Below are 23,314 nucleotides of genomic sequence, written 5' to 3' on the forward strand. Positions count from 1 at the left end.
TGGTACCCTGTCAACAAGTTATATTCCTGGGAGCAAGTTTGAATACAGCTTCCCAACTGGCTTTCCTCATGCCAGAGAAACAAATTCACTTGACAACCTACTTCAAACAAGTGTTCACAAAACCCTGCTATCTGCAAGGCAAATACTACAAGCCTTGGGGTTCATGGCCTCCTGCATTCTTCTAATTCCATATGCAAGACTGCATATGAGGAAACTACAATGGTATCTAGAAAGCTTATGGTGTCAGCATTCTCAGGATCTAGAAGCAATGATTCCTATCATTCCTTGTCTACGTCTAGAGTTCCTTTGGTGGACAGAGGCCTGCCACCAAACCAAGGGACTACCATTCACACTACCCCCTGCCACCCAAACCCTAACAACAGATGCATCAGACTATGCTTGGGGGGACGCACCTGGCAGGGAAGTGCATTCATACCAAATGGAACCCAATTCAAATGCACCTTCACATCAGTCATAAAGAAATGTTAGCTGTACAGAATGCTCTGACAGCCTTCAAGGACCACATTCTTCCAGGACAATTAATGGTAAAGACGGACAACACCACTGTTATGTGGTACGTAAACAAATGGGGGAGGGTACACATTCTTACCCCCTATGCAGACTAACCATGGGATTGTGTAACACTGCCTTGAGCTACCAAGTACATCTACAAGCTCAATTCCTGCCAGGAAAACTAAATACACTGGCAGATGGACTAAGCAGAACCCTCATGGACCCACACGAGTGGAAACTAGAACCAAGGATTTTCAACATGTTGACAAGCAAATGGGGGAGCCCAGATATAGACCTGTTTGCCTCCCCCCAGAACTATCATTTGGAAAAATTTTGTGCAAGTACTCCCTACAGACAAGCTTAGAAAGTGGATGCTCTGTCCTTCAGCTGGAAAAACTTATCAGTTTATGCCTTTCCTCCTCTGCCTCTGCTCTCCAAAGTACTACTAAAGATCAAACAAGACAAACCAAAGATGATTTTGATTGCACCCTCCTGGTACCCCCTCCTGCGCAGTGTGTCACTGTTGGCCCCATGGCACCTGCGTCAGACTCCTACCCTGGTGTCTCAGCAGGAGAACCAGATTCTGCACCCTCAGCTTCAAACACTGAACCTAGCAGCCTGACTAATTACCTACGCTCTCCTTTACGATCCCTCAATAAACCAGTGATGGATGTCATTTTAGAGGCAAGGAGGCCTAGTACTAGAAAATCTTATGCTGAAAAATGGAAAAGATTCTGTGCCTGGAACCAATCTTAAGGGATGAGCACAGCAGTGCCCAATTTACCTCAGATTTTACAATACTTAACTGAGATGCTTCACAAGGGCCTGTCTTCTTCCTCAATAAAAATTCACGCCTCAGCCATTTCAGCACATTACAACACAGAACCTCCCCTCTTCTCTCTTCCACTGCTCAAGCAGTTCCTTAGAGGGGCCAAACATTTAAGACCACCCAGGAGAGCTCCAACTCCAGCCTGGGACCTTAACTTTGTATTGGAGAAACTCACCCTTCCTCCTTTCGTGCCAGCTGCTACTGCAGATTTAAAATTCCTTTTTTTGGAAAACAGCTTCCCTTTTAGCCATCACTTCAACAAGAAGGATATCTGAATTACAGGCCCTTATGGCAGTGAAGCTTTTCATCATCTTTCATGCGGACAGGGTATCCCTCAGAACCAATTCCTCTTTCATGCCAAAGGTGGTATCCAGTTCATTCATTTGCCTACCTTCTTTCCTAATCCACAGAACAAAGGGAAACGGATACTGCACTCCTTAGATGTGCACAGACAACTTAGATTCTGCTTGGACAGGTCTAAACCTGAAAGGAAATCTGAATAACTGCTGGTGGCATTTGCTGCAGGGACAGAGGGGTAGGCTATTTCAAAGTGAACTATCTCCAAGTGGATAGGCCATTGCATTCACTTCTGCTATAAGCACTGTGGAAAACCTATCCCACAGGGGATCAGATCCCACTCAACCAGGGCTGCAGCTACCTCTACAGCCTTTCTCAGAGGCGTACCTACCAGGGACATCCTAGAAGCTGCTACCTGAAGTTCTGTATATACTTTCACCAAGCATTACCACTTGCCAATTTTCTCTAAATCCAGAGCTGGCCTTGCCACTGCAGTTTTGCAGGGCCTTATAGGTGGTCCTAATGCTATCTAAATTCCTCCTCCCATCTTTAGCTTTGGGAATCTACCCAAATGTAATGACTGCAACAGTGAAACACGAAGAACATAGTACAGTTGTGTACACTTACCATAAATGTAGATGTTCGAGTGTGTTCACTGTTGCAGTCCTGGTTACCCTCCCTCCAGCCCCCTGACTTAGTTTGGCTATACCATCTCTCTCCTTTTCAATGCTTAAAAGCTTTTTGATGTATTTGCTTTTTTGTTTGAGGTATTACCTTGTATATTTATAGATTTAATTGCTTCCCATTGGGGGGGGCACCTGACATCTGGGGCAAGAAAAACTGATGTAATGACGTCAGCTGCATGTTTTATACCCCTGACGTCATGGAAGAAGAGACAACAACTGATGCAGGACCCAAGACTTTGTTAATCAGGCCAACTGAGGACTTACTTGTAAGCAGCTAACCCAAATGTAATGAGTCTGGCAAGGATTCCAGAGCTTTGGACAGATGGGGTAAGAAAGTATATACCTCTGCAACTCTTGCCATTAGGGCTTTGAATTGTCAATTTCACATGCTGAAGTACCAACAACATATTATGGAACTTATTAAGCAAAAAAATAGCTACCTTTACAGTCTGTGCAGAAAGTAGAGAATTGCATGAGCTTATGCATTCTGCAAGCCAAGTCAGCAAGCATACATTGCAGTGTGGCTTTGATGCCCTAGAAGCATCTTGCAGGGCAGCAGTCACTGGCTCTGTACTGAGAAGGCATGCTTGGCTTAAAGAGCAGACCTTGCCAGACCATGTCAAATCAAAGTTACTAGACACTCCTTTGAACAATGATACTCTGTCTGGCACCAAAGCAGAAGAGGTTCTTAAGAAGATGGAAGAAAAAGCTAAATCTATGCAGACAAAGAATTCTTGCAAGTACAGCCTCCTAGATTCAGTAGGCATTGCCTCTCAAAACATTGGTCCTTTCCAGTCCCCTCAAGGCCATCTCAAACTAGACCCAGGGGAAACAGGCCCCTCAGCCTACAGTCTCAGGGTATGCAGAGATCTAAGCAATGGAGTGTCTCCACCTCTAAAGCAGGAAGTGCTAAACCACCTCCTTATGGAAAGAATTCCCAGTGACTTTTCAACTCCACTCCCCACCTTTGCCCAACTGCTTGTGCCCTTAGGAGGAAAAGTTGCTCTTCATACAAAAAACTGGATTTCCATCACCAAAGACCGATGGGTCCTCAACATTGTATCAAAGGGGTACAAATTTTACTTCAGCTCATTGCCAACCTCAAAAGGGTTCCCAGACCTTCCTCCATACCAGTGAGCAGAGGTACAAAACCTAGTGCAATCCCTACTGTCTACAAGGGCAATTCATCAAGTTCCTGCGGAACAGATAGGTCAAGGATTTTATTCCAGACGTTTTCTGGTACCCAGAAAAGAGGGCACTTGGTGCCCAATCCTAGATCTTTCAATTCTCAACACCTTCCTGGTGGTACCAAAATTCAAAATGCTCACCCTGCAGCAGCTTCTGCCTGTGCTAGCCAAAGATGCCTGGTTAGTCACCCTAGACTTAAAAGAAACCTATCTGCACATCCCTATAAGGGAGTCATGCAAGAAATATCTACACTTCAGGGCAGGATCTATGCATTATCAGTTCTCTGTACTTCCCTTTGGCTTATCCACTGCTCCCAGAGTATTCTCAAAATGCCTGGCTCCAGCCATTGCGTACTGCAGACAGAGAAACATTCAAATGTACCCGTACTTGGACAACTGCCTGATTCAGGCAGACAGTCAGGAAATGCTGTTGCAGCACCTGACATTTATGTAAAACCTTCTAACTTCCCTGGGGTATACCATCAATGAAAAGAAATTAAACTAATCCCCAGTCAAAAGATTGTATTCCAGGGAGCAAGCTTGGACACAGTATCCCAGATGGCATTCCTCAGTCCAGCAAAACAAGCCTATCTGACAGACTATTTTACTCAAATGACCACCAAAACCCAGCTATCCGCAAAGAGAATCCTGCAGGCCCTAGGGTTCATAGCCTCATGTATCCTACTAATTCCATATGCCAAACTGCATATGAGGAAAGTTCAATGGTATTTAAAAAGTCTTTGGTGCCAGCACTCTCAGGACCTGGAAACCATTATTCCTGTAATACCCTAAGGACATAGTTTCTTTGGTGGGCAGTAGCATGCAACCACAACAAGGTACTGCCCTTTTTGCAACCCCATGCTGCCCAGACCCTAACCACAGATGCATCAGACTATGCCTGGGGGGCACATATGGACGGCAAGTGCATTCAGGGCCACTGGAACCCAAGTCAAATTCATCTGCACATCAACCAAAAAGAGACGCTAGCTGTGCAGCATGCTTTGACAGCTTTCAGATCCCTACTCTCACCAGAACACCTGCTAATAAAAACAGACAACACCACAGTTATGTGGTACATCAACAAGCAGGGGGGAACCCACTCTTACCCAATCTGCAGGCTAGCCATGGCCCTGTGGAACACTACCTTGGACATGCAGGTCCATCTGCAAGCTCAATTCCTGCCAGGCAAACAAAATTCTCTGGCAGACGGCTTAAACAGGAATCTCCTAGACCCACATGAGTGGCAACTAGAGCCCAGCACCTTCAACCTTCTGATTCAGAAATGGGGGACCCCAGAGGTGGCTCTATTTGCTTCCCCCTGCAATCACCAGCTCAGCAAATTCTGCACCAGGACACCTCACAGCAGGGCCTGGAAAGTGGATGCCCTATCCTTCCAGTGGATAAATCTCTCAATCTGTGCCTTTTCCCCCCTGCCTCTTCACTCAAGAGTATTGCTCAAGATAAGACAGGACAGACCAAGGAGAATTCTGATTGCTCTGGACTGGCCACACCAGCACTGGTACCCACTCCTGCGCTGTCTGTCACCGGTGCCACCCTGGCATCTACACCATAATCCAACCCTGCTGTCTCAGCAGGGGGGACAGATCTTGCATCCACAACTGCAAACCCTAAGTCTTGCAGCCTGGCTTATTCCTTGATCTCTTCCCCCAGTAACCAGCCTAAGCAAGCAGGTGCTGGACATCATTCTTGAAGCCAGAAGACCCAGTACAAGGAAATCCTTTCCTGATAAGTGGAAAAGGTACTGCTCCTGGATTCAATCTAAAGGAGAGGACACAACTCTGCCCTCCCTGCCTCTAATCCTGAATTACTTAGCAGATGTACTCCACAGAGGTCTATCCTTCTCCTCCATTAAGATCCAAGCCTCTGCCATTTTGGCTGATTACAATACACTGAGCCACCTCTCTTCTTTCACCTTCTTATCAAACAGTTCCTGAGAGGGGCAAACAACTTAAGGCCACCCAGGAGAGCACCCACCCCTGCTTGGGAACTTAACTTTGTACTGGAAAAGCTCACACTAACCCCTTTCAGCCTGCAGCATCAGCAGAGTTAAAATTCCTCTTTTGGAAAACAGCCTTGCTTCTGGCCATCACTTTAGCTAGAAGAGTGTTTGCACTCCAAGCACTTATGGCTGTGGAACCCTTCAATGTTAAGTTGTCTCTCTCGCCTTCATTCTTGCTGGTTGGGTTCGGAGCCGATCTTCGGCCATTTTCTAAAGCTCGAGAGCTACTTACTGGCTTGAGGCCTCTTGATATCCCACAGTGCCTTGCGCTAGATCCCCAGATCTCGTTTGCCGCTTCAGCTACGAGGTTGCGCTTTACTGGCTCAGGTCGTATTCATCTTTTTGTAATATTAGTAGTTAAATTTTTAGTGTATATTTCAAGCCTTTTTTTGTTGTAGTCCTGTTAGATTAGTCTTAGTATTCCTGTGTTTCTGTCCTTTAGGAAACTCGTTTTACTTAGAGAGTTTCTCCCCTCCCCCCTCTATCTCCCTAAGTAGGCCGTTTAAATTAGAGACTGTCCCCTTCCCTTTTAAATCATTTTTCCAGTAGGAAGTAGTGTTTAGCCTTTGTAGTTTAAGATAAAATTCTCTTAGTTTTTTTAATTTTTTGTGTGAAGGTGTGGGACTAGTGTGTGTGTGTGTGTGAGTGTGTGTGTTTCTTTGCACTAGTCTAACATTCTTCTATTGGTATCCCTTTTTGTTTACCATGTCAAAGGATACCAAGGTATCAGGGTTCAAGAAGTGTGTCTCTGACAGATGGTCACACTTCTTGTGTTTATTTTTTGGGTGCCCTACACCTGCAGGACTCTTGCTCGGTATGTCATGCCTTTAGTCTGAGAGTCCTGCAGGAGCGTAGGAACAAGTTGATTCTCAGGGGGTTACTAAAACCGGAGGGGTCTCCTCCGAAGTCTCAGCCAGCGAAAACCCCTAAGCCCACCAAGCCGTCGGCTCCCAGTACGTAGCCGTCGCCAGGTGGAGCGTCTGCTTCCATTTCGGTTCCAGCCGGAACCGAAGTATCTAAATCTCACTTGGCTCCGACCTTGGTGTCAGAGCCATCAGGGAGCCATAAGCGATCTAGGTCACCATCCCTAGAGTCGATTCGCTCGGCTCCGGGGTCGCCTTTGCTACAGTCTGAACGGAGCTATCGGTCCCACTCTTCTCGGTCCTCGAGGCTATCCGATCATGACTTGGAGAGAGTGGTTAGTAGACTCCTCAAATCGCAGGCCCTGGCTAAAATGTTAGCTAGCTCTCCTCATCAGGCTGTGGCTGTTCCTGTTTCCGAAGTAGTTCCTCCTCCGACTCCTCCTGTCAGTTCTGAGCCGGAGCTTGTTGGGGCTCGGATCTTGGAAACGTCAGCGCCAATGCTTCCCCTTTCGGCTCTGTCGTCTGCTCCGATTTTTTCAATGGTTCCGTCCTTGGAGGGAACTGGGTGCCAGGACTCCCTCGTCGGCTCTGAGGGGGCGAGTGGCATCGGACCCTTGTCCGACCCTGTTCTCCCTCTCTGAGCCTCGGCGCAGGTAATCTTGGCTCCAACATCGGCCTTGGAGCCGTCCCTTTTGGCGCCGGAGAGGATTCCTGTCTCTTTGGAGTGGGGGCCCTCTTCTCTGCCGGACAGGGGCACCTTCGAGGTCATGAGCAGCGTGCTGACTTCTGAGTCTGCACCTCGATCAGCCCCTTCAGCTCCTCCCCCCAGGGTGAATGCTTCGGTCTCTACCCCTCCTCCAGACCCCAAGCGAGGGGATCAAATGCTCCAGGTCACCCCACTGGGTGTATCTTCCTCTTCCGAGGCCTCCTCTGAGATTTCAGAGGAGCCCCCTCGAAAGAGGAAATGTAAGAGGAAACATGTTGACTCCCCCGAGTCTGTCACGTCAGATACTGACTTGGAGGATTCAGAAGGGTCCCCAAGATCCCCCTCTGAGGATGTCTCTTTCTCAGACATCCTTGAGATCCTTAAGCAGAGGGGGAACTGGATTGCCCTTAACCCTTCTGAGGATGAGTCGGTATACTTGGATGCGTTTGGTTCTCGCCCCTCCACCTCCTGGGTCTCTCCGCCTTTCGATCCATTGATGGAAGTAGTGGCTCAGAAGGAGTGGTCAGCCCGGGACACACTGGAACCAACCCCCCGCAGGCCCACTAAGTTTATTATGGCCCCTCAAGATAAACAGTTTTTGACAAAGGGTGTCCCCGTTGATGCCATGGTGGTAGCAGCTGCCACGAAAAAGGAGTTGGCTGACACTTCAGTACCTCTCCATCCCCCTAATAAAGAGTCTAGGACGATGGACAGATACGGGAAGTGGATGGTTTCCTCAGCGACCTTCTACATGCGGTCGCTGAATTACTTGTGCCACTTCACCCGTCTTCAGAGGGATCTCCTCAAGGAGCTAGGAGATACCCTGCAAGATCCATCAGCTGCAGGGGCTCAAGACAAGATTAACTCCCAGCTGGCGACTCTTGTCATCAACTCCTCCATGTGGCTCATTTTGTATGCAGCTGATGGGGTGAGTAGGGCAGCAGGTGCAGGCGTGGCTTTGAGAAGACATGCCTGGATGCGGTTATGTAACTTTGCTGATCCCTTCAAGGTGTCTTTCACCAGCACCCTTTTTGATGGTTCGGCTCTGTTTGGACCTCAGGTGAAAGATACCCTTACCAGGTGTGAGCAGGAAGGCAAGACTCTCTCTGCCGTGGGAGTCCGTTTTTCCACTCCCTCTCGACCATACCCTAAATGTCAGAAGAGTGGAAAGATGTGGTTCTGGAAACCCCAGGGAGCCGTGCCTGACACACGTGGCGAGTTTCCCTCCAGAGGCAGAGGAGGGAACAACAATAGATGCCGCCCGCGGGGCAGAGGGGGTCCGCAGAATCAGGAAGCAGAGAATCCTTCTCTGACAAGCCCTTCCAGCACCCCTGAGGGGCTGCGTGGCTGTCCGCCTTCGGAGGCAGTCGGAGGAAGATGGTCTCTGTACCCAGAAGCCTGGCGTCTCATCACTCGAGACAGATTGGTACGGTCTATCATATCCGGAGGATACAATATTCCTTTTGTCCACACCCCCTTAGAAACAAACAACCCCATCCCAGATGTTCCACCCAGTCTAAGGCAACAGGCAGTACAAGAAATTTCAAAACTGCTAAAAAAACGGACCATCCAACAAGTCCCAGCAGACCAGCAAGGATCTGGAATTTACTCAAAGTTCTTTTTGGTACCAAAAAAGACGGGACTGGAGACTCATTTTGGATCTCAGCAGACTAAACAAGTCTGTTTAAAGAATGAAGTTCCGGATGGTCACGCTTCAGTCCATTCTACCCTTTTTGGGTCCGGACAATTGGATGTGCTCCATAGATCTTCAGGATGCGTACTACCACATCAAAATGGACAGGCGTTCCAGAAGGTTTCTTCGCTTCTGGCTGGGAGCCAGTCATTACCAGTTCAGAGCCCTTTGGTCTCACCGCAGCCCCAGGGTGTTCACCAAATGCATGGCAGTGGTTACCGCTCACCTGAGATGGCAAGGATTCCAGGTGTTTCCATATCTAGACGACTGGCTCTTTACTGCTACCACCAGACATCAGTTGCTGAGAGCCAGGGATTATACCATCCAGACATGCTCCAACCTAGGTATCTCAATAAATTTCGAAAAGTCTGCATTGTCGCCTTGTCAGTCTTTAATCTTTATAGGCGCAAGATTAAATACGAAAGATCTGTCCGCAAGACTTCCAATAGACAGAGTGGCAGACATTCGCCGACACGTACAGGTATTATTAGGATGCAGAAAGATTCAGGCCAGATTCATCCTAAAAACCTTGGGTCTCATGGCAGCAGCGATCATGTTAGTTCCCCTGGCTCGCTTTCGCATGAGGATTCTCCAGTGGATGCTTTTCACCCAATGGTCCTTTCAACAACTCCCTTTGTCTCACAAGATATTAATCACACAGTCGTGCAAAGACCACTTGGCTTGGTGGATGGTCTCCTCATCAGTACCCCAGGGCAGACCATTTGTCCTTCCTCCTCCAGTTGCCATGGTGACCACGGATGCCTCCCTGATCGGGTGGGGAGGCATTTTCAGGGCAGGACTGTCCAGGGCACCTGGCAACCCCACGAGTACTACTTGCACATAAATGTCTTGGAGATGAGGGCGGTGCTTTTAGCGTTGCAAGCTCTTCAGAACTCTCTACCCACTGGAACCATTGCAATTCAGACAGACAATATGTCTGTAGTATGGTACATCAACAAGCAGGGCGGAACCAAGTCATATCCCTTATGTCGAGAAGCACTCAGACTATGGCAGTGGGCGATCTCCTCTCAACGGTATCTGACAGCAACGCACATCCCTGGGAAGTCCAATGTCATAGTGGACAGGCTAAGCAGAGCTATTCTCATGCCTCACGAGTGGTCTCTCAATCGAACAGTAGCGGACAAAATCTTCCGCAAATGGCGTCAGCCTTGCTGCGACCTTTTCGCAACGCCGACAATTTCTTCACTGTCTTCCTGGACACTCCCCCAGAGATGCTCTAGTTCACGATTGGCCCCAGGGACTTCTGTATGCATTCCCACCCTTTCCCCTAATTCCCAAAGTAATTCAGAAAGCTACCGTGCTGGGTTGCAGGGTGATCCTTATTGCCCCCTACTGGTCTCGACAAATCTGGTTCCAGTTCCTGCATCGTCACCTTCTAGAGCAGCCTTGGAATCTGGACTCAGTTCCGGACCTCCTGATCCATCAGTTGGGCAGGCTGCATCAATCTCTTCAGTCTCTCAGCCTCACTGCTTGGTTGCTCCACTTCCAACCTTAGCCAGGCTTCCCAGTATTTCCAATTCAGTGCGTGAGATTATCCTTTCTTCGCACAAACCTACAACCAGGAAGACTTATGCTAGTAAGTGGAAACGTTTCTCTTTCTGGGCAGAGGCTAGAAATATAGATCCTTTCACGGCCCCTGTCCATAATGTTCTAGACTTTTTAGCAGAACGTTTTCAAGCGGGCTCCTCTTCTGCCACCATTAGAGTTCAATTAGCGGCATTCTCTAATTTCCGTATGGAAAACCAGCATCATGTCCCATAAGCTGTGCAAAGCCTTTCTTGAAGGAACAATCTTGCTCAGGCCTCCAGTGAGAGATCCCCCACCTCCGTGGGACTTGAATTTGATCCTAGCTTCCTTGATACTGCCTCCATTTGAACCGGCAGCTTCCTGTTCCTTGAAATTGCTTTCTTGGAAAACCCTCTTTTTGGTGGCCATTACTTCAGCGAGGAGAGTTTCTGAACTGCAAGCCCTGTATGTTCGTCCTCCTTACCTAATTTTCCATAAGGATAGGGTTTCACTCAGGACTAATCCTTCGTTCCTTCCTAAGGTCCACTCTGAAAATAATTTGAATCAAACCATTGATCTGGCAGTTTTGTTTCCAAATTATTCCAACAAGGCTGAACACAAATTACACCAGTTGGACGTGCATAGGCAATTAAGTTTCTGTTTGCATAGGACTGAGCAAATAAGGAAATCAGACCAACTCTTCCTGTCCTATGCGGAGGGTAAGCAGGGTCAACCAGTGTCTAAAGTAACCTTATCCAGGTGGTTGTCCTCTATTATTACCCTTGTTTATCAGTTGAGAAATAAAGAACTCCCTGCTAAACCTAAAGTCCACTCTACTAGGGCTTTAGCTATGTCGGTAGCCTTTCAAGCAAGACTACCAATGGAAGCCATTTGTGTGGCGGCCACATGGGCCACCCCTCATACCTTCATTTCACATTATAAATTGGATGTGGCCTCTAGGAGTAGAGCTGATTTTGGTTCCACTGTGCTCAAGAGTCTGTTCCGATGAGCCACCCAGGACTAAGGTGCTAGGGACGCTGTCCCAACCAGCAAGAATGAAGGCGAGAGAGACAACTTAACATTACGTTATGTACCTACCATAGTGTTCCATGTTAGTTGTCTTCTTCTCGCCTTCTTTTTTTGTGTCCCACCCTCCATCCCCCTAGCCTAGATGGACCGAGAAGAGTTCTCCTACGAGTCTTGTCACTGGCTGTGCCTTAACCGATTTATGTCCTCTACCTTTTCTTTAGCCCTATAGCTGAAGTCTTGCTATTGTGACAGTTGTCCTCTTGTATTGTGATGGTGTTAGGTCTTCCAAACGAGATCTGGGGATCTAGCGCCAGGCATTGTGGGATATAGGGAGGCCTCAAGCCAGTAAGTAGCTGTCAAGCTTTAGAAAATGGCCGAGTCGGAGCTGAAGGTCGGCTCCAAACCCAATCTCTCTCTGTCTCCTCTCTATAGCTATTACTCACCCCCTTCAGGGGTATTGGTATTGGTATTTACTTTTTACTGATGGTGTTTTCGCCACCATAACTTAGCTCCCTATTTGAGGGGCTCCTGACATTTGGGGTAAGGAAAACTGATGTAATGGTGTTGGCTGCCTGTTTTTATACCCCTGACATCAGTCCTGGAGCGACAGCAACCGACGCAGAAATACCAATTCTCTGGTATTACTGCTTTGAGTTTCAAGCATTTGACCTCGAATACACTTGCACACCTCACCTCTCATTGGTACATGCCATAGAATTACACATTGCATTTGGGAGGGTGTGTTTGATCCATTCTTTCTTGCTGCTCACACAGAGCATGTCTGTATTCTAGCATGTCTTAGTGGAGGGATCCCATGAATGTCCTTCCATATCACTATTGCAGTATTCTTTACCAAAGGGATTCCTTGCCAAGGGTAGCCCAATGACCAGCTGGTATACCAAAGCCTTAGGCTGTTATAAGGATGTCGTATGTCACACATATGCTCCCCGCTCATGACGTAAGCCGTAAAGGTGACATACATACCTCAGAACTTCTTTGCCGCCAGTCCGAACTCCATCTTTGATCATCTATCTGAGTGCTGCTTCATCTGCTGGTTACCAAGCTGTTTTCAGATAAGTGCCAGTTGTTTTTTTTTTTCTTTTTCTTTTTGTTGCAAAGTTGCATGTCATCCAGAAAGCAGAAATGCCAGTGTGGGAGACAGATTCCCCATAAGGACTGTCGCGACCAGTGTTTGTTTTTCTTGGGTGCTTCTCATGACTATACATTGTGCCCTATTTGTCAGGAGTTTGTCCTTGAAACTCTTCCTAGTCATCTCTCCTCCTTGTCCATATACCTGAAGAACCAACATCTTAAGTTGTTGGCACAGGATACAGTGTTGGAATCGTCCCAGCCTAAGGATCAACCATCTGCTAAAAAGAAGACCAAAAAAGGTCTGATTCAAATGCTGGCAGACGAACTAAGCAGAAACCTCATGGATCCCCACGAGTGGAAACTGGATCCACAAGTCTTCAACATGATAACAAGGAAATGGGGATGCCCGGATATAGACCGATTTGCCTCTCTTCACAACTGCCAACTAAAGAGATTCTGCACAAGGACTTATCACAGACAAGCATGGAAAGTGGATGCCCTATCTTTCAGCTGGAAAAACTTAACAGTATATGCCTTTCCTCCACTGCCTGTCCTCCCCAAGGTACTCCTAAAGGTCAGACAAGATAAGCCAAAAATGATACTGATTGCCCCAGACTGTCCCCGCCAGTACTGGTATCCAATCCTAAGGAACTTGTCTCAATGCCCAGCCTGGACCTTACCTCAAATACCTCACCTACTGTCCCAACAAAACAGATCCTGCACAGCCATCTCAAGACCTTAAATCTCACAGCATGGCAGATAATGTAGTCATACAAAACACACCTCTCACTAAAGTGGTGATGGATGTCATTTTGGAGGCCAGGAGGCCTAGTACTAGAAAATCTTATGCTGGAAAATGGAAGAGATTCTGTGCCTGGAACCAGGCACAAGGAATTGACACAGCAGTACCAAATATTCCTCAGATTTTGCAATACTTAACTGAGATGCTGGACAAAGGCCTATCCTTTTCATCAATTAAATTCATGCCTCTGCCATTTTGGCTCATTACAATACAGAGCCACCAATCTTTTCTCAACCTTTGTTAAGGCAATACCTCAGAGGAGCCAAAAATTTAAGGCCTCCAAGGAGATCACCAATACCTGCATGGGACCGCAGTTATGTTTTGGAAAAACTCACTCTGCTCCCTTTTGAGCCAGCCGCTACAGCTGATATAAAGTTTTTATCTTGGAAAACAGCTCTGCTCTTGGCAGTAACCTCTGCAAGACGAGTCTCAGAGCTATAGGCACTCATGGCTGTGGAAACTTTTTATCATTTTTTTTATCCAGACAGGGTTTCTTTGAGGACAAACCCATTATTTATGCCTAAGGTAGTGTCCAGTGTGGCCCTTAACCAAACTATTCATCTGCCTACTTTTTATCCAAACCCACAGAATAAGGGGGAGATAATTCTGCATTCTTTGGACATTCACAGACAGCTACGCTTCTACTTGAATAGAACTAAAGCTTTCAGAAAGACTGAGCAACTACTAGTGGCATATGCTGCAGGATCACAAGGAAAGGCTATCTCAAAACAGACTATTTCAAAGTGGATAGGCCACTGCATTTGTTTCTGCTATTCACAACATGGCAAGCCAGTGCCTAAGGGCATTAGGCCACATTCAACCAGAGCAGCAGCCACTTCAGCAGCCTTCCTCAGGGGAGTACCAACCAAAGACATTTTAGAGGCTGCTACCTGGAGTTCAGTGCACACCTTCACAAAGCACTATCATTTACCACTCTACTCTAAATCCAGGACAGGCTTTGTCACTGCAGTTCTGCATGGCCTCATAGCCTCTCCTAATGCTATTTAGCTCCAGCCTCCCAACCATAGCTTTGGGATTCAACCCAAGTGTAATGACTGCAACAGTGAAACACAAAGAACATAGTACAGTTGTGTACACTTACCATAAATGTAGATGTTTGAGTGTATTCACTGTTGCAGTCCGGGTTACCCACCCACCATCCCCCTTCTCTTTTTGCTGGAACTTATCTGCACTTCTCTAATCTGTACAACCTATGTGGTGTATTTGCTTGTAGATGAAGGTATAATGTATTTTGGTGCATGCATGTTTTATTGGCATATTTTTAGCCTACCCTTTTGGGGGCACCTGACATCTGGGGCAAGAAAAACTGAAGAAAATGGTGTCGGCTGCATCTTTTATACCCCTGGCGCACTGACGTCAGGGAAGAGGCGACAGCAACCAATGCCGGACATAGACTTTGGAATTCAGGCCAACTGAGGGTAGCCTGCAAGCAGGGTAACCCAAGTGTAATGACTACAACAGTAAATACACTCGAACATCTACATTTATGGTAAGTGTGCACAACTGTACTTTTTCTGGTACTTAGGAGCTTTTGCAGCCCCTGATGCCTGCTTCTGTTGATTAACAGGCTGCTACTGAGACCCTTTCAGAGTCCAGTATGCCGCAAAATTCTTCTTCGACTAAGGATCCTGCAGTCGTCTCTACCTTGGATGGGTTTGGGGCCGCTGAGCAGGCACTACCGAATCTCAACACAAACCGTCTTCTTTCGCGACTACCGTTCTTTCAAAAACAACTGAGTTTCTTAGGCCCAGGGTATGAACCACACCCAGGAAACCGCCGACCCACTCTCAGGTGCCTGCTGCTTTGCCTCAGTCTCAAATGCTTAAAATGGTGGAAGACCTTATCATGCTGATCGGGGAAGCCAAGCTACCCCTTCCAAAAGGAAAAGAGATCTGTCCCCTGTAGTTTTTGTCTGAATAAGAGTCAGATGAATCTGATGCATATGAATATAAAGACATGCAACCCCTCCCCACTTATGAGGACTTTGATGCAGAGGATTCCATTCCTTCAGCCTCTCCCCCAGAGGATTTTTCCTTTGGGAAACCCTGCATACTTTAAGAGATCATTTCCAGTGGGAGAGTCAGAACTACCCTTAGTCTAAAAAGAGATTCAGGGAATTCCTAGATCTTCCACATCACAGACCCTTGGCCATCCCCCCAGTCCTAGATGTTGTGGAGGATGTTTTCCTCAAATCCAGATTGACTCCTGATGCCCTTCCTCCTGCACCCACAAAAACAGGCAGGTACTATAGAGTCCCTGACTCACACAAATGTCTTTTTAAAAATCCTACAGCTGACCCTGAGGTCATTTCTGATGGGCCAAAAGGGATTAAAGCAACCTCTGCTAAGAATCCCACCCCCTCAGATAGGGATTCCCGAGGATTGGACAGATGGGGTAAAAAAGTATACACCTCTGCTATTCTTGCTATCAGGGTGCACAATTGTCAGCTCCATATGCTGAAATTTCAGCAACATACCTTGGAACTCCTTAAACAAAAAATGTCTTCCTTTCCTGCTTGGGCAGTTTCCTGCTTGGGCAGAATCTAAAGATTTACAAGAGTTAATGCATTCTGCCAGTCAAGTAACTAAACACACCTTGCACTGTGGTTTTGACGCCCTAGAAGCTTCTTGCAGGGCAGCAGTCACTGAATCTGTCATTAGAAGGCATGCATGGCTTAAGGAACACCTCCTGCCAGACCATGTCAAATCTAAATTGTTGGACTCCCCTTTGCACAAAGATAACTTATCTGGCACTAAGGCAGAAGAGGTCTTAAAAAAGATGGAAGAAAAAGAAAAATCTAGCAAACAGTTAAGGATTTCTTGCAGGTCCAGCCCCCCAGATTTAGCAGGCATTGTCCCTCCAAACATTGGTCCTTTCCTTCTCCCAGTGAACTGGCCCAGCCTAGGCCCCATGGAAACAGACCCCCCCCCCAGATAGCAGCCACAGGGAATGCAGAGATCTAAGCAGTGGACTACCTCCACTTCAAAACCAACCCCAAAACGGTTCCCAGACCTACCACCAAATCAGTGGGCAGAGGCTCAAAAGCAAATCCTTTCCCTGCTCTCTCTGAGGGCAGTAGAGCATATTCCTGCAGAACAGATAGGCCAAGGTTCCTACTCCAGACTTTCTGGCACCCAGAAAAGAAGGCACCTGGCGTCCCAACCTCTATCCATCTATCCATTCTAAACACCTTCCTGGTGATCCCAAAATTCATAGTGCTCATCCTCGTGCAACTGCTACCCATGCTCTCCAAGAACACTTGGCTAGCCACCCAAGATCTAAAAGGGGCCTACCGCTTCAGGGCAGGATCTCAACACTTTCAGTTCTCTATAATAGACAAAAACGCATGTAAAGATTTTAAAAGCGTTCATGTTTGGCATGTACGTATATTTTTTCCGTTTGTGGCTACAATAAATGCTTTGGAATATTAAGTGGTTATACCTCTTCGTGTTTCTGCACATTTTTGGATTTGTTATTAGTAACTTTGTGCAGGTTCCTTTTGTTGGATTTATTGGTTTTTCGGAGGTACGGAGATGGATACGCCACTTCTTCCTGAAGTGAGGGAGCAGGGCGACGTAGGTCTAACGCGTAAACTCATTGGCTAACTTACGGAATTGATTGGTCTTCTCACCCCACTCAGCCAATCCTTAGTGGGGATGTGTGGCAACCTAGCTCCAGTACGAGTTCCAGGAACTGGAGGAAATTTTAAACAGACTGCGCTTGGTAATGGTGAACAAGGAGAGCTTATTGGCGTTTCCCCCGACGTCGGCGACCTTGGAATAGAGAACTGTGGAACTTTCAATCCAGCTTCCACCCCTAATGTTTTCAAAGTGGTGGATAAAGGATCTAATGGAAGCCAAGGCAGAAATACAGACCTTGGACACAAAACGAATAAAACGCACAAAGAGGGAGCGAAGGTTGCAGGTACTGTCAATACTAATTTACATAAAGAGACCAAAGACTGGTTACAAACTAAACCTAACTTCAAAATTAATGGTAATAAGAAACATTATATCGAGGATGGGTCCTACAGGAACAAACTGGACCAGCTTTCTAAACTTATGCTTAAATACAGGACTTTAGGTATTGAAAATGAATATCTAAAGAAATGCATTTCCAGGGAAATAGTTCCTAAGGGACTAAGAGTATATAAATTTCCGAACAATGTTAACCCTGACTCTGACTTTTACAAAGAACTTGTAGAAGTATTTAACAAGTGTGGTTTGGATGTGTTGAAACTAATTATCAGAGATAATATTAGAATTCAAGAGTCTATTCAAAAGGATATAGATATTTTAGATCAGTACATCAAAATGATTTGATATTTGATATACAGGAAGAAAAAAGCAAATATTTTGACCTTAGGAAAGATATAGATAATCAATGTGATAACCTGATAAACAGGAAAATCAAAAAATTAGAAAGAGATGTTAAAGAGTATGAGGGCCACATTAGTTACCCTAAGCCACCCAATAAACATTACAGTTACAACCATGGGATGGGGTATAATAATGAGGACAACCATGGTGAAAGCAGTGAAGGGGGAAATAACCCATTCGGAGAAGGAAAAATTGATTATGATCAAGCCTATCCACCTTTACGCAGATCAGAGAGGTTGATCAATAGACAAGGCCCACCACAAATGAATTTTCAGATGAGGGGAGGGAGAAGGAGGCAGAGGAGATTTTAAGTAATACCTACCCAACCTACCCTGATACCCATTCAAGTCAAGAAATATATATTGATGGAATTAAAAACATTTTCAACAATTACACTATATATAATTTTAGTAGTATTAATATAGAAAAAGAGCATTTTGGATTATTTTCAAAAGGCTTAAAATTTATACCATATAAGAAAGGGGAAATTACTAGAAGTTTGTTGGACATCAAAATATTTTTAAGAAAAGTGAATTTGAGTATTATGTTTCCTGGAAGGAGCAACTATAATGGTGAATTAAGGAGGAAAAGTACCTATAACCCACCCCTCCACCCACAGCTGAGAAATCTGGAAATGGTGGTTGAAAGTGAGATAAGAAAGTGGCAAAATGAACCCAAATGTGAATTGAATTTAAGTAAAAAAGAGAATGAATTGATGTATGAAATAAAAATGAACGAAGGTATTAGAGTTATGAAACCAGATAAAGGGGGAGGCATAGTCTTTATGGATAACATCACATATGAGAGTAAAATGAATGCTATATTATGGGATGAAACTAAATATACAGTGGTTTCTGTGAATGAAATGAATATAGCTTACAATAAAATTGATATAAATTTAAATGATATGGTACAAGAGGAACTCATTGATTATAATACTTACAAATTTTTAAAAGTAGACAAACCAAGAACCCCCACTATATTTGGTATACCTAAAGTCCACAAAAATGAATGGGATCCACGTCTCAGACCTATAGTATCAGCAGAGGGATCCAAAACATATACCCTTGCTAAATACGTGGATACAAAATTAAAAAGTTTGTGGACAAGACGGGCAAGTATATTAAAAGATTCTTGGGATTTTTTTAAAGAAATACCAGAACATATAAGTGATGACAATCTGCTTTTCATTACCATAGATATTGTAGATTTGTTTTCTTGTATTCCTTATACTGAAGGTATGGCAATGTTGGAAGAAATAATATATGAAAATAAAGAAATGACACATAATGAAAAATTAGTTAATACTTGGTTGATGAGTCTAATATTGAAAAATAACTTTATTCATTTCAAAGGTGAATTTTTCCAACAAATACAAGGCGTAGCAATGGGGGCAGCATGTGCCCCAACATACGCCAATTTAATACTAGCGAATTGGGAAGAAAAATACATTTTGGATTCTGAATTTAAGACATGCTGGATCATGTACCATAGATTTTTAGATGATATAGTAATCTTATGGACAGCAGGAAGAGATAGATTCTATGAATTCCTAACATATATGAGTAATACTACGAAATTTTTAAAATTCACCCATAACATTTCAGAAAATGAATTACAATATTTAGATTTACAAGTATATAAAGTAGGGCAAGAATTGGAAACAAAAATATATAGCAAAAAGACATTTTTTAACTCATTTCTACATTTTGAGAGTGCACATCCCCTTCATTGCAAAAGAAATATTGTTAAAGGGCAATTTGTCAGGGGTAGTCATATGACTAGTTTAGAAAATGATTTTAAGGATGAATGTGAGTTACTAGAGAAAATGTTTGGAGAAAGGGGATATCCATTAGACTTCATTAAACGAATTAGGAAGGAAGTCGAAGATGGAAGAGAAACTAAATTTGCACCTATTTATAAAAATAATAAAAAAAACAAGTGATAACAAAAAGGAAAGTATTAACAATAATCAGGATCATGGAGAAGAATTCCAACAGGCTTTAATACTGGAATACAATGGAGTAAACAACTATATTAAAAAGATATTTATGGCATAATGGGAGAAATGTATAGCTTTCACAGATATTGACAGTTTATCTAAAATACCTAGAAAAATAATATATAAGAATTCACAAAGTATTAGAAACATTATAGAAAATAAAAAGAAATGTAATAATAATAGAAAAAGAATAGGTACATATAAATGTGGGCATTGAAGCCAGTGTACATATATAATAAATAATAATACTTTTTATTTGGAAAGTAGAAAAAGATGGATTCACAGTTTGGAATATTATAACTGTGAATCCAAGGGAGTTGTTTATATGGCAATTTGTGAAAAATGTGGATTTTTCTACATAGGAAAAACCGAGAGGATGCTAAAGAGAAGGATCTATGAGCACATATATGAAATAACAACGGAGAAAGAGTGCAATGCTTTATATAAACACAGTAAAACATGCCCAGAATATAAATACAAGTTCATGGTATTAGAACAAATTCAGCAGGATATTAGGGGTGGTCCTTGGGAAGAAAGAATTGAGTTTAGAGAGCTATGGTGGCAAGTGACCCTGGAAGCAGGGAAATTTCCTGGTTTAAATGAGTTTATTTCTATTTTACCTTTGTTAAAACTAAGGTCAGCAAAGCTTTGAAAGAGGTAGAAAAACCATAATATAATTAGCCACTAGATGGCATCTGGAATTTATTTAAGGCAGATTTTTACATATTTAAAAAAATGAACATTTTAACAAATAAAGTTTTTTATAAATGTTTTTTTAACTATTTTTAACTGCAAAAGTTTTTTAAATCAACATAAGACACAAAATACAATACTGTAAGTTTTAACACAACATTTTTATGTATTCAATTAATGTTTTTAATCAAATCAGCGGGAAATTGATGAGATAATGAATTTTATTGGCTGCATCAATAATGATTTAACCTATATATATGTGGAGTAGATTAACTTTGTATTTATCTGATGAAGTCAATGAATAGACAAAAACGCATGTAAAGATTTTAAAAGCGTTCATGTTTGGCATGTACGTATATTTTTTCCGTTTGTGGCTACAATAAACGCTTTGGAATATTAAGTGGTTATACCTCTTCGTGTTTTTGCACATTTTTGGATTTCTTATTAGTAACTTTGTGCAGGTTCCTTTTGTTGGATTTATCAGTTCTCTGCCTTCCCTTTGGCTTATTTACTGCTCCCAGAGTTTTCACAAAATGTCTGGCTCCTGCCATTGCCTTTTGCAAACAAAGAAATATTCAGATTTACCCATACTTAGACAACTTCCTTATTTAGGCAGGCAGACAGCCAGGAAAAGCTGCTCAAGCACATGGCCTTTGTAAAGACCCTCCTAACCTCCATAGGGTACACAATCAACAAAAAGCAATCCAAACACGTGCCTACCCAAAGGATAATCTTCCTGGGAGCAAGTCTGGACACAGCATCACAGATGGCTTACCTTACACCAGAGAAACAAATTTTCCTGACAGCCTACTTCTCTCAACTAGCGACCAGGCCCCAGCTAACTGCAAAGAAGATCCTGCAAGCTCTGGGGTTCATGGCATCTTGCATACAACTCAGTCCATATGCCAGACTGCATATGAGGAAACTTCAATGGTACCTTAAGAGCCTTTGGTGTCATCACTCTCAAGACCTGGAAACTCTTCTTACCTATAATTCCTTGCCTAAGAAAATATTTTTTTTGGTGGGCAACAGCATGCTCCCTCAACAAGGGACTGCCTTTCTCCCCACCCCCGCTGCCCAGACCCTCACTACAGATGCATCAGACTATGCTTGGAGTGCACACCTGGACGGCAGGTGCATACAAGGCCAATGGAGCCCACAGCAAATCTCTCTGCACATCAGTCAAAAAGAGATGATGGCTGTGCAGCACGCTTCAATAGCTTTCAAGCCCTTTCTCTCTCCAGGGCCTATCCTGATCAAAACAGACAACACCACTGTGATGTGGTACATCAGCAAGCAGGGAGGAACTCACTCCTACCCTCTCTGCAGACTGACCATGACCTTTTGGCACACACCCTCTGCCATGCATCTACACCTGTTAGTAAAATTCCTACCAGGCTCTCTCAACTCTCTAGTAGACCAATTTAGCAGAAATCTTCTGGACCCACACGAGTGGCAACTCAGAAGAAGTACCTTCACTCTAATAACTCAAAAATGGGGAACCCCGAAGGTCGACCTCTTTGCCTCCCACACCAACCATCAGTTCAGCAAATTCTGCACTAGGGAGCATCACTGCATGGCCTGGAAAGTGGATGCCCTGTTCTTCCCCTGGGTCAGTCTGTCGGTCTATGCCTCTCCACCTCTACCTCTCATCCCCAGGGTACTGCTCAAAATAAGGGAGGAAAAACCAAGGATAATTCTTATAGCTCCAGACTGGCCCCAGCAACACTAGTACCCCTTGCTGCACAGCCTGTCCCCGATGCCTCCATGGCATCTTCCAAGCCTCCTGACCAAGAGGGATGGGGAATTCATGCATCCCCAATTGCAGACACTCATTTTGGCAGCTTGGCTTATTCCCTTACCCTGAACCAATCTGCCAACCTCAGTAAACAGGTTCTGGATGTTATCTGTGAGGCCAGATGCCCTAGCATCAGAAAGTATTATGCTGATAAATGGAAAAGGTTCTGCACCTAGATCCAGGCTAAGGGAGCCAATACGGCACAGCCCTCCCTCCCTCTCATCCTGGATTAGTTAGCTGATCTACTAAACAGTGTCCTCTCTTTCTCCTCTATTAAAAATTATGCCTCTGCTATTTCTGCTCATTTTCACACTGAGCAGCCCCTTTTCTCACACCCTTTGATCAAACAGTTCCTAAGAGGGGCCAGCATCTTGAGGCCACCCAGAAGGGCACTAACACCAGCTTGGGACCTTAACTTTGTATTGGAAAAGCTCACCCTGCCCCCTTTCGAACCAGTTTCTTCTGCAGAGCTAAAATTTCTCTCCTGGAAGACAGCATTCCTTCTGGCCATCACTTCAGCCAGAAGAGTCTCTGATCTGCAAGCACTCCTAGCTGTAGAACCCTTCATCATCTTCCATGCAGACAGGGTATCCCTCAGAACTAACTCATCTTTAATGCCCAAGGTGGTATCCAGTGTGTCTCTCAACCAATCCATTTATTTCCATACCTTTTTTCCTCATCCCCAGAACAAGGGGGAAACGATTATTCGCTCTCTAGATGTGCACAAACAACTCAAGATTCTATCCAGACGGGACTAAATCCTTCAGAAAGTCTGATCAATTGCTGGTTAGCTGTGCTACAGGGGCAGAAGTCAAAGCAATCTCCAAACAAACCATTTCCAAATGGATAGCACATTGCATCCATTTCTGCTACAAACAGCATGGAAAGCCTCCCCCCAAAGGGGTCAGGGCACACTCCACCAGAGCAGCCTCCGCCTCTGCAACTTTCCTCAGAGGAGTCCTCACTAGGGACATCCTGGAGGCTGCCACCTGGACATCTGTTCACACTTTTACCAAGCATTACCACCTGCCTCTTTTCTCCAAATCCAGGGCAGGGTTTGCCTCTGCAATCTTGCAGGGCATCCTAGCCAGCCCCTAGTTTCCTTGACTGCCTCCAGCCATTTCCTCAGCTTTGAGAATCAACTCAAATGTACTGACTGCAACAGTGAAACACGAAA

General features: G+C 44.7%; 1 protein-coding gene across 2 annotated transcripts in view; it reads left to right on the forward strand.

Annotated features, from left to right (window-relative positions):
- ADPRS (ADP-ribosylserine hydrolase) overlaps positions 1-23,314 on the forward strand; it is a 692,814-nt gene that overhangs the window by 272,166 nt on the left and 397,334 nt on the right. The window lies entirely within an intron of this gene.

This window comes from Protopterus annectens, chromosome 1.part2, assembly GCF_019279795.1.
Source record: "Protopterus annectens isolate FY-2018-M chromosome 1.part2, PAN1.0, whole genome shotgun sequence".
NCBI lineage: Eukaryota > Metazoa > Chordata > Ceratodontiformes > Protopteridae > Protopterus > Protopterus annectens.